This window comes from Cajanus cajan, chromosome 3 (genome assembly GCF_000230855.2).
Source record: "Cajanus cajan strain Asha chromosome 3, NIPB_CcT2T_4, whole genome shotgun sequence".
NCBI lineage: Eukaryota > Viridiplantae > Streptophyta > Magnoliopsida > Fabales > Fabaceae > Cajanus > Cajanus cajan.
In genome coordinates, this window is record NC_138519.1 from 42,141,734 (window position 1) to 42,153,649 (window position 11,916).

Here is an 11,916-nt window from a genome sequence, read left to right on the forward strand (position 1 = left end):
ATCACTGATACGGGTCCCAATATTGACCTCTTTCAATTCTTGACCCTGCCCCAAATTCACGGTCTCCAATTCTTCTTGATTCGGTTGGAGTAGACGAGCTTCTTGATCTAGCAGTCTTTGCAGGTCCGGAGAGATGGTCTCCTCATCACTGTCCAACTCAACCCATTCACCCTCGGCTTTCGGATCCCGGTCAGAGCGAGCAATCACAGACATAATTATTTATTGGTTCTGTTTAGGTTTAGAGTTTATTAATATTAATGAGAGAGAGAGAATAGAACAAAATGAGAGAATAATTGTGTGAAAAATGCCTTTTTATTGATATATGAGTGTAAAACTGTACAAAACCCTTTATTTACATGAAAAGGTCCTCATGATCTCGGGTACTGATCATGAGTCCCTAAAAGAAAAAATGTGGAGGGGCCCTATCATGGCTTGCCCTTCTCTCTACTCCTGCTGCGGTAGAGGATTCTTGCTCACGTCGGGCGCCGTCGAATCGAAAGTGACCCACCCAGAGTCGATAAGGTCTTGGACCTTATACTTGAGAGCTCGGCAATTCTCCGTTGAATGCCCTTGTGCCCCCGAGTGGTATAGACATTTGTCTTGTGGATTGTACCAATCGGGGTAGGGTGGATTCACCTTCTTTGGTGGAATGTAAGCTATAAGACGCGCCTCTACTAGCTTCGGCAGGAGATCGCTGTAAGTGGTCGGAAGTCTATCAAACTTCTTCACAGAGTTGTTTTGCGATTTTCCTGACTTCGAAGTGGAAGAAGACGGAGCAATGGTTACAGCGTTGACTCCTCCTTCTTTCTTCTTCCCGAAGGCCTTCTTAGCTTCATATGATTGGGAAGGCTTAGCCAGCTTCCCACTTTTAAGTCCTTGTTCCACCCTTTCTCCTATGGTGATGATGTCCGAGAAGAGTGTCGTTGTGTTCCCTATCATCTTATCGTAATAGGGACCAGTCAACGAGTTGATGAATAAGGACACCGTCTCCTTATCCGACAGTGGGGGCTCTATCTGTGCCGCCAACTCCCTCCAACGTTGGGCGTACGCCTTGAAGGATTCATCGTTCTTTTTACTCAAGGCTTGAAGATCAGACCTATCGGGTGTTAGGTCGATGTTGTATTTGTAGCGCTTGAGGAAGGCGTCGGCCAACTGCCTCCATGTGTGTACTAGATTTCCAACTAGCTGCATATACCAGTTGAGTGCAGTTTCAGCTAAGCTCTCTTGAAAGCAGTGGATCAAGAGCTTTTCATTTGTGGCATATGCAGCCATCTTGCGACAGTACATGGTGAGATGACTTTTAGGGCAAGTCGATCCCACGTACTTTGGGAAATCTGGCACTTTAAATTTAGGAGGGAATTGAATGTCCCTCACCAAACACATGTCGGCGGCATCCTTAATGTCAAAGTCATGCCCCTCCATAGCCCTTAGCCGATCCTCGAGGGCATGGAATTGTTCCCTTGAGACCTCGGGCTCTTTTATTATAATTCCTGCCCCAAGGGGTACGGCGTTTGGAGGATCTTTTTCATGCTCTTCCTCCTCTCCCTCATGATGGGACCCATGATCACTATGATGAGAATCATGGATGTTGTGATGACGCATGAGTTCCATCATTTGCGCCATCTGCTCTTTAAGCTGTGAAAGCTCGGTTGTGAGCTTCTTGTTTTGCTCCTCCAATGCTTCCATTTTCTTGATTTTCCGTGCGCGCGTAAGGATAGAGAGATGACCAGCCACTTTCTAAAATGAATGTTTGGTTAGTTTATTTTATGGAATGAATACACTCTTTAACATGAGCTTGATAAACCTCCATCTTTAAGGCGCTGCCTTTTTAAGACGGAAGTTTACCACCCTTCTTTATCTATGATTTCTCCCCAACGGAGAATCTCTATAGTCATGGGTCTCTTTCACTCATGTCAAGAGGTATTGGTGATCCTAAAATGTATGTTTTCATGAGGATGCATGATGTCTTATTGGTAATGATGTACATGCTCCTCACTTTTATTATATTTTCACACATGGTCTTTCCTCTCATGTCATGGTTTTTTATGCATGGGGATTATTTTTAGACCTTATCACGAGGTTATTTATTAATGCACAAACAATGTCACATAACGAATGCACAAACAATTCACTCATCCACGAACAGTCACGAGCGAATTACGAGGTAGGGGTCTCCTGCAGAAAAGTGCATATTCAAGGAGGATCTAACTGTTCTCACTTGGTCAAAGGCTCCCAAGGTGCCCCCATTATAGGGACCCAATTCCTCTCGTCGTAGGTCGATGGAAAGCTCCAACGCACCGTCGGACTCAAGTTCATGGTTATCACCTTGAGTGATGCTTTTCGACAACGGTCTCATAGGCTCCTATAAACCCATCAACCGGCCGTACTAACATCCACTCCCTATGGATTACCACTCATGCCCCCGGGTATAGAGGGAACTGTTGTGTGCAAAGGTTTGTGTGCAGTTTTTATTTCAAACAATTGCGGAATTTAAACATACAACAGTTATTTAAAGCCATATAATAAAACATATTATAATACAAGCAAGGGGTAATGAAGTAATTTTAACTATTATTTGTTAAAAATAATCTGTCACTAAATGGGACTGACTCTCGAAGCTTCCCCAGTGGAGTCGCCATCTGTCGCCACCGGCCCGAAACGGGCTTTCGGCATTCGCGAAGGATGGTTGGACTCGTTTATTTGTTTAAAAATAGTGGATTGCTAGAGTGACTTATTCTCAAACTGAGACCTCGTCAAGCGAGCAATTTTATTAAAAGGCTCACAAATCCATATTAATCCCAAGCGGGACCCTCCATGGATTAGTGGTTTTCATAAAAGGAGGGTTCGTGGAGTCGCCACCAATGTTTTACTCAAAACATTGGAAAAAGGGATAAGGCAATTGATTCAAAAATCAACTTTGGCCACTACAACCAGAGTTGGGTAAGGGAGTCGGTTACGCGTGGGGAAGGTGTTAGCACCCCACAGCGCCCCTTTCGGGTTCCCTATGACAGATTATTTTCTAAAATAACAGCGTAAAATTACTAAATTACCCCTATTTATTCTAAACAATTATGAATTGACTATCTACATGATGACAGTTTAAATATGCACACAGAAAGCAGTAAAAGGAAGGATTGAAGGGAAACCTCTTGAAGCGTGCTTTTTATAAAAAATGAACTGGGAAGCGTTTTGGCGTTCCCTCGCTCTACAAGCCCGCTCCTCGCTCTCCTAGAACAAAATTTTAACTAAGGGAATCAAAAAGATTTCCCCTCGACTAGGTTCGATCCTCAAGCAAAATGGCTCGGGGCTCAAGAACTTCGTCGGATCAACTCTCCGAGTGATTTCTAGGGCAGAACACTGCTCAAAAACCCCAGAATACTCAAGGAGAGGGTTCAAACTATGTTCAAAAGTGTGGAATGACGTCCAATTGACGTCATATTTATAGGGAATAGGCGCAATACGGCCTACAGGGGCAATACGGTCGTATTGAAATTTTTGAACTTCAATACGGTCGTATTGAAGTTCAATACGGTCGTATTGAAGTTCAGAAATTTCAATACGCCCGTATTGAGTTCGCTGCGGTCGTATTGAAGTGTCAATACGGTCGTACTGACTTCAGTATGGCCGTATTGAAGCTTCAATACGGCCGTATTGGGTCAGTACGGTCGTATTGGGCTTTTTCCCTCCACTTCTTTATTTTGAGCTATTCTAAGACCTCTGGACCTACAGAGAACCCTCCTAGGGCCTTCGAGGAGTCCTTCTGGCTGATTATCCTTCAGTCTTCGAGAGTCTTCAAGCTTTATTTCCGACCCGGACAATTTTAGGGGTCTACACTCCTTACCTTGCTTACCAAGCAAGCTAAGTGAGTAGCTTGCACTCCATGTTTCTAAACCTTGGACGGTCAAGCAAACCCTACCATGGTTCCTAGTGAACCATGGTTAAGGTTATCTTCCTCTCCAAGCTACCTCTCCCTATATATTTGTAATTCCTTCATTGTAGCTCACTTTTGACATTTATGAGATATAGAATTCAGAATTCTCTCTCATTTTCAAGAGTCCCTGACCATAGAGAACTCTCTCTTTTAGTTCTCTCTCAAGAGTTCTTCACCTTAAAGCTTGGTTCCTAAAGCTTTCTCACTTTTTCAAGGAGTGGCCGAACCTCCTCCATTGCTTCTCCTCCATTAAAGGTTTCTTTAAGGAGTTCGAGCAAGTTTTCGAGTTCTCCTCAAGAGTAGAAACGGTCTTGGAGTGGAGCACTTGAAGATTCATCAATCATCTTCAAGCTAGTTCCATCACACTACTAGCCAGAAGTGACTGATAAGAAAATACTAGCGCTGGTGAGTGAAGCTAGCGGGCCAGGGGTGGTCGAGAATACTTGGGGAACCAAAAGTGGTTTAAGAATACCAGAGCTGGTGAGTGAAGCTAGCCAACCAGGAGTAGTTAAGAATACTTGTGACCAGGAGTGGCCATGACCAGGATGGTCTAGAATGCTCAAGGCTTGGAGAGGTCGAGAATACTTGAACCAAGAGTTGTTTAGACTTGGAGGGTCCATAATACTCAATGCTAGCCTGAATAGGTTGATAAGAAGATACTAGCGTTGATGAGTGAAGTCAACGGGCTAGAAGTGGTCAACAATACTTTTATACTTTATTGAATATCTATTGGAACCCTTCAGTTGAAGGAAACTAGAAGTAGCCCAGTTGAGCGAACCAGTATAAAAATGATTGCATTGTTTTATTTATATTTCAGACGCAAACTCTTCTTAATTGTCAAATCATGTTGAAAACTTCGTCTACTGTCTACTCTTCATTAAAACCATTTTTCAAACGAAGACGCAAATTTTGTTTAACAAATATATTATACTGAAAATTTTTATCTACTGCTTATCCTTAAATGAAACTATCTTGGAAAGGAAAATGCAAGAACTTCAATTATTAGTATAAACCATTTCCTTAGCAGACGATAAATCTTTTAGACACAATGACCTTGTATTAAGCAAACTCTGCATAACCGTATGGTATTTAAAAGTGCATTGGACGAAGAACGTTGAGACACTATTTCCATAGCTACGAGGTGGTAATCCGAACCGACCATCCGATTTGACAAGTCTTACAGAAACCCGACCTGGCAGGCTGAATGATGAAGTGGTCGGTCGAGCTATCAGAGTTCTCCATCAAGTATGAGCCGAGAGGAGCAATCAAGACTCAAGCCTTAGCCGACTTTCTAATGGAATTGACCCCTCCTGTCGAGGAGGGTGGTGTCGGAGAAACTCAATGGATTCTGTCAGTGGATAGTGCTTCGAATCTAGGAGGAAGTGGGGCTGGAATCGTCTTGGAGGGCCCGAGGGAATACTACTGGAGCAGTCATTACGATTTGAGTTCCGGGAAAGCAACAACCAAGCTGAGTACGAGGCATTGTTAGCAGGTATGAGTTTGGCAAAGGAGATGGGGGCGACAAGTTTATCGGCTCAGAGTGACTCCCAGTTGATCACTGGGCAAGTCGATGAAACTTTCCAGGCAAAGGATTCTCAATTGGCTAAGTACCTGGAAAAGGTTAAGCTTTTATCGGAAAACTTCCGAGAGTTTACACTTAACCATGTACCCCGAGAGCGAAATTCACGAGCGGATCTCCTCTCTAAGTTAGCAAGCACAAAGAAGCCAGGGGCCACTCGTTCGGTTATCCAAGAAACCTTAGCCCAGCCAAGTATTAATGAGCCATAAGGAAGTGTTCTTTTCATCCAAGAAGAGCTCGATTCATGGATGGGACCATACATTGCATACTTGACTCGGGGGGAGTTGCCAGAGGATAAAAAGGAGGCGTCATTGATACAGAGAGAGTCACCTAGGTTTGTAGTCATCAACAAAAGGTTGAATCGAAGGGGTTTCAACTCTCCCCTTTTGAGATGTTTGACCACATCACAAGCGCAGAGAGTGATGGAGGAAGTACATGGCAGCATGTGTGGAAGTCATATCGGAGGATGAGCTCTAGTATACAAAGTTGCGCGAGCAGGGTACTTTTGGCCGACTTTGATAAACGACTGCGTCAATTGGGTCCAAAAGTGTGATGGATGCCAAAGACACGCAACCTTGCACCATTCCCCAGCTGAACGACTTCACTCAATCCTGTCTCCCTGGTCGTTCAGCAAATGGGGCATTGATATTCTCGGTCCATTTCCGATTGCAGTAAGACAGTTGAAATTCTTGATAGTGGCTGTAGACTACTTCAGCAAATGGATCGAGGCGGAGCCAGTAGCAACTATTTTGGCAAAGAAGGTAAGGACATTTCTATGGAAGAATGTGATATGCAGATATGGCGTTCCTCAAGTGCTCGTATCAGATAACGGGACATAATTTGCGAGTGGGAGAGTCCCCGATTTTTGTCAAGAGATCGGAATCTGAATGACATTTACTTCCGTTGAACACCCCCAGTCTAACGGCCAAGCGGAGTCGTCCAACAAGGTTATACTCTCGGGACTGAAAAAGCGCGTCCAAGACTCAGGCACTTCATGGGTGGAGGAGCTCCCCGAGTGATATGGTCATATCACATGACTGTTCATTCATCGACCCAAGACACCCCTTTCAATCTAGTGTATGGGACAAACGTGATGATACCGATTGAAGTCGCCGAACCCTCGGTACGTACCACATGCTTCTCTGAGGAGGAATCCGAATAGGGAAGGCGAGTTGATTTGGATTTGATCGCGGAAACAAGAGAGAGAGCAAGGATAAATCAAGTAGCAGCGCAGCGAAGGGCAGCTTTCAAGTATAATACAAAAGTCGTCCCAAGAGACTTTGTGGTATCAGATCTCGTTTTGAAGCGCGCTCAGCTGACTCAAATGAGAAACAAGCTGTCACCTAAATGGGTCGGCCCTTACAAAATTGATGATGTGGTCGGCAAAAGAGCTTACCGACTGAGGATCCTAGATGGAGGGAAGATACCGAGAACTTGGAACGTTGCAAACTTATGTTTCTATTATAGTTAGTCTTTTCATTTGTATCAGGTGCACTCTTTTTCTACCTCAGCATTTTTTTCCCGTAAAAATGAGAGGGGTTTTTTTGCTGAGAAGGTTTTTAATGAGGCACCACAAACCAATAATTTCTCAATCCTAATAAATGTTATCCCTTACTTTTCTTATATGATTTCTAACATGTCTTATTTTAAAGGCACAAAAACTCGTGATTTTTGGTAAAAATCCAACTGGGCGAGTATAAATAACTCAAAGACCAAACTCGTGATTGATCGGTCAAAATCTGACTGGGCGAGTATAAATAACTCGAAGAAAAACTCGTGATTGTCGGTAAAAATCCGACTGGGCGAGTATAAATAACTCGAAGCCAAACTCGTGATTGATCGGTCAAAATCCAACCGGGCGAGTATAAATAACTCGAAGACAAACTCGTGATTGTCGGTAAAAATCTAACTGGGTGAGTATAAATAACTCGAAGCCAAACTCGTGATTGATTGGTCAAATTCTGACTGGGCGAGTATAAATAACTCGAAGACAAACTCGTGATTGTCGGTAAAAATCTGACTGGGCAAGTATAAATAACTCGAAGACCAAACTCGTGATTGATCGGTAAAAATCCGACTGGGTAGACTTTCAAACCCTTTCAATTATTTAATCGGATTTTAGAAGACAACGTTGCTAAACATTTTAGGCCGGAATTAGGACGTGTAATCCCATTCAGGAACGCCTTTTCAACTCAAGTACTTTGCAGAACTCGGCATTTGCCCGATCAGTTCTAGAAAACCTCCAAGTTTTTAAACTCAAAAAATTTTAATTTACTCAATCGGAATTTGGGCGATTAATTTCGATTAAAAACACCAGTTTTTAAATAGAATATATTTTTACCTCTCTGGTCAAGGCAATCAGATTATGGCCGATTACTTCGGTTTAAAAATACCAATTTTTAACTTAGAACATATTTTGCCTCTTTGGATAGGGCAACCAGAATTTTGACGATTCATTTTAGTCCAAAGACCTCATTTTTAACATTTGAATCGGCATTTGGCCGATTCAACTCATTGTTGTAGTCGGAACCTGGGCGAATTTCTTTGTTAAAGTTTATTTTAACTTAGAAAATTTCCATTCAACATTGGAGTCGGAATTTGGGCGATTCAACTCATTGTTGTAGTCGGAACATGGGCGCTTTTCTTTGTTAAAGTTTATTTTTAACTTAGAAAATTTCCATTCAACATTGGAGTCGGCATTTGGGCGATTTACTTTTTCAAAAATTGGAATTTGGGCGAATTTCTTTGTTAAAGTTTATTTTTAACTTAGAAAATTTCCATTCAACATTGGAGTCAGAATTTGGGCGATTCAACTCATTATTATAGTCGGAACATGGGCGCTTTTCTTTGTTAAAGTTTATTTTTAACTTAGAAAATTTCCATTCAACGTTGGAGTCGGCATTTGGGCGATTTACTTTTTTAAAAATCGGAATTTGGGTGGCTTTCTTTGTTAAATTTTATTTTTAACTTAGAAAATTTCCTTTCAATGTTGGAGTCGGAATTTGGGCGATTTACTTTTTCAAATTGATTTTAAACTTGGGTGATCTTATTTATCCCCTCAACATCACACGATTTAACTATAATCGGCATGTTATCAACTACTTCGCACACATCGAGTCATTCAACTTATATAGCAAGGAAAATTCACAAATTTCATAAATTCGGAAAATATCACAATTGTTCTTAAAGACAACTAACAACAAACAGAACCGTTAGAAACAAGTGCAAATTAGAGGAACCAATCGTCCTCTGGTGGATCCACCAACTCTCCATCAATGATCTCCTTGAAGTACCCGATGCCTCCCAGATCCAGGTTGGCATGAAGAAACTTCACTTGCGTGGTGGCCGCGTCAAAACCTACTGTGAACTTCTCCAAAGCCTCTACCTTAGCAGCATGAAGTTCGGCCTTCAAATTCTCAAATTGGGTTTTAAGGGTGGATACATCAGTTTCAAAAACTCGGGCAGCGTCGGCATTCTTGTCCCGAGCAAGTCGAGTCTCCTCAAGTTCTTTCTCCATTCCCGCCTTTTCTTCTTCCCAAGCCTTTTTCTCCTGCTCCAATTCTCGGCGACCCTCAAGGAGCTTGTCTCTCTCGTTGGTCACCCACTTCAAATCAGCTCTTCCCTTGCTTAAGTTTTCCTCCAAGCTGCTCATCTTTTTCCCCTGAAGCTTCAGTTCTCGTGTCAGGCCCCGGACTTTGTCTTCGTTAAATAATGAAAGGACGGAGAGTCGATTGGTCAGGGACTCGATGCCTTTCACAATGGAGAAGGCGCTCATCTTCTCCAAGTCTTCCTTGTCGCCCTCCAACAAGTCAGTCCCACGAATATGGCCAGAATGGTTGAACTTCGTCCCAGAATGAAGCACTCTTCCCCCTTTCGGCGCCGCATTCTGTGGGATCCCAATCCTCACCAAGACATAAGCTCAAGGTCCTTTTCGGCTGATTGAACCTCATTCTCTTCATTTCCTACATTTTCCTCAGTGGCAACCAGAGTTTCCAGATTCACGACCGAGATTGACCTGTCGGTCTCTCGACGACGCTTAAGCGAGGTTGTGCCAGCCTTCTTTTGAAGAATAGGATCTCCAGACTCCCCCACTCTCTCGGCCACCGATCCCTCAACCCCGACAGCTTTGGATGCCACTTGTTCTTTCCACAGTTTCCTCAGCTCTCAGTTACTCATGCTGGCCATTTTTTCTGCAACCATTTCAACAATAAACAACATATTCACAATTGAATTTAATTAAACAAGGCAACAACAATAATCATAAGAAAATCTCAAGTACCTATGTAAGTTTTCAATTCAGAAGGCCTATTTTCTAAGTTTAGAAGTTTGGTAGTGTTGAAGATGGTTTTGAGGTCTTCAAGTTTTCTAGCCTCCTCTCGATCTTTTTCCGACAAGGCCTCAGCCTCTAACCCCTTTATAGACGTCGGTTTCTGATCGAAGTCGTATCCGGTCAAATAAAAACAATTAAATGTAGTACTAGGAAGTTGTCCTAGGTCGTCTCTCAAGGACCATTTTTCTCTGTCAAAGGCTTAAACACACGAAGTGGGGGGGGGGTTTGGTTGTTCAGATTTTTAATTTTATAACACAATAAAATGCAGATAACACAATAAGTAAAATAGATTGGCTCCTTGTTCGGATTGTAACTCTCTTATCCTAGGTTCATAATAAGATTGCTCTGTTAACCACTTAATCCTTGTTCCATCCGAGTTAACCAACTAAGCGAAGATTAACTCAAGATTTCCCTACACGAATTAAGCAAACGTATACAACATCAACCTCTTCACAGATTAAGCAACTGTGTCATTAAGCATAGCCCATTAAGCATGGACATACTAATATAGAGGTTGAATGAAGGAGAACAAAGTAGAACAGAGACACACAAACATACCCAACCTCAAACAGAGATTACAATCCATAACAAGAAGCCAACCCAAAGGTTTTAGCCTTCCATTAAAATAAAAATGGAAATGAAAATGCAAGGAAAATGAAAATGCATTAAATCAAGTTAAAGAGTACTACAATCTAGCCTTCCATGGAGGAGGCAAAGAAAAGAACTAAAATGCATACAAAAGGAAAGGATAGTAAAACATAAACTGCAACTACAAGAAAGAAAATAAACTTAAAGAAAACAAAGAGAAGGGAGGTAGAAGAACACCCAAGAGTAACTTATTTGAAGGTGTATTCAGGGATGTCTTACAATGGAGAAGTGAAGGCCTATTTATAGCCTTCATCTAACACAAAAGAAATATAAAATAATGGGAAAAAGCTAAGACAAAACGAAATGGGATGAGTTGGTTTTGTTGGTGGGATGAGTTGGATGCCATTTCCGCACCGATTTTTGACCACCGAATTAGACCTTCTAGATGATCGAATTGGCCGACAGCGCCTTCTGCAAATATTTAGGTCTTTGTCTTAGCTTTCCAGGGCCACCGAGTTTGCACCATTTGGATCACTACAGCCCAAGTTATTCCCTGAAAACCGAGACATGTTCATCAGCCCAAAAACAGCGAGAATTTAGAATAATAATTCCCAACTTTCCAATTTGGCCCAACAACACACATATCTATCTAAATCCTATAATTAACCATAGATGGAATGTAAAATAGCTAAATTGAAGGAAAAGATACATATCAAATTATGATTTATCAAATACCCCCACACTTAGCTTTTTGCACTCCTGGGCAAAATCAAGAAAGCAAAGCAAAGAACAATTCCAAATATATCAAAGAAAGTGACAAAACAGGAAGAAACAGAGACAACAATACACACAAGAAAACAAACAGGTTTACATAATCCTCAATGAATCTTGGGAAAAGGAAAGAAGTAGACAACATCCAACATATAAAGAGTCAGAGAAACCAGATACTTATGGAAATCATCCAAGCATTTCAAAACATGGCAAGACAATCAATCAGCTCAAGAGGTGATTCAAAAGCAACAGAACCTCACAAGATGCACTGTATCACTGTATCTCTCAAGTGTCTAGGCAACTGTATACTCTCAAAGCACTCATGAAAAACAAGCAACAGATAGACTTGGCAAGCCTCTAAAATCAACACCCAATAAACATGCACATAAGGATCAAAAGGTCTTTTTAGGGTTGTAATGAGGCCAAGGACAGGGTAGAGGAAAACATATGGGATAAGTAACTACAAACCAGAGGAACTAGAGGAGCAATGGGGAATAAGTCAAGAATGTGCACAAGAAACAAACCCAGAAACCTCTAATGACCTCTATGATGATCAATCCTCTTTCTCTTGCCTCAAACAACTTCTCTTTTTTTTTTTTTTTTTTTTTTTTTTTAACGAAAATTACATAGTGAACAGTACACACGAATTTTGAAATGAGAAAAGATAACATGCAGAGAAGTAAAATGTACAGCATAAGGAATCAACTAGTCAATATA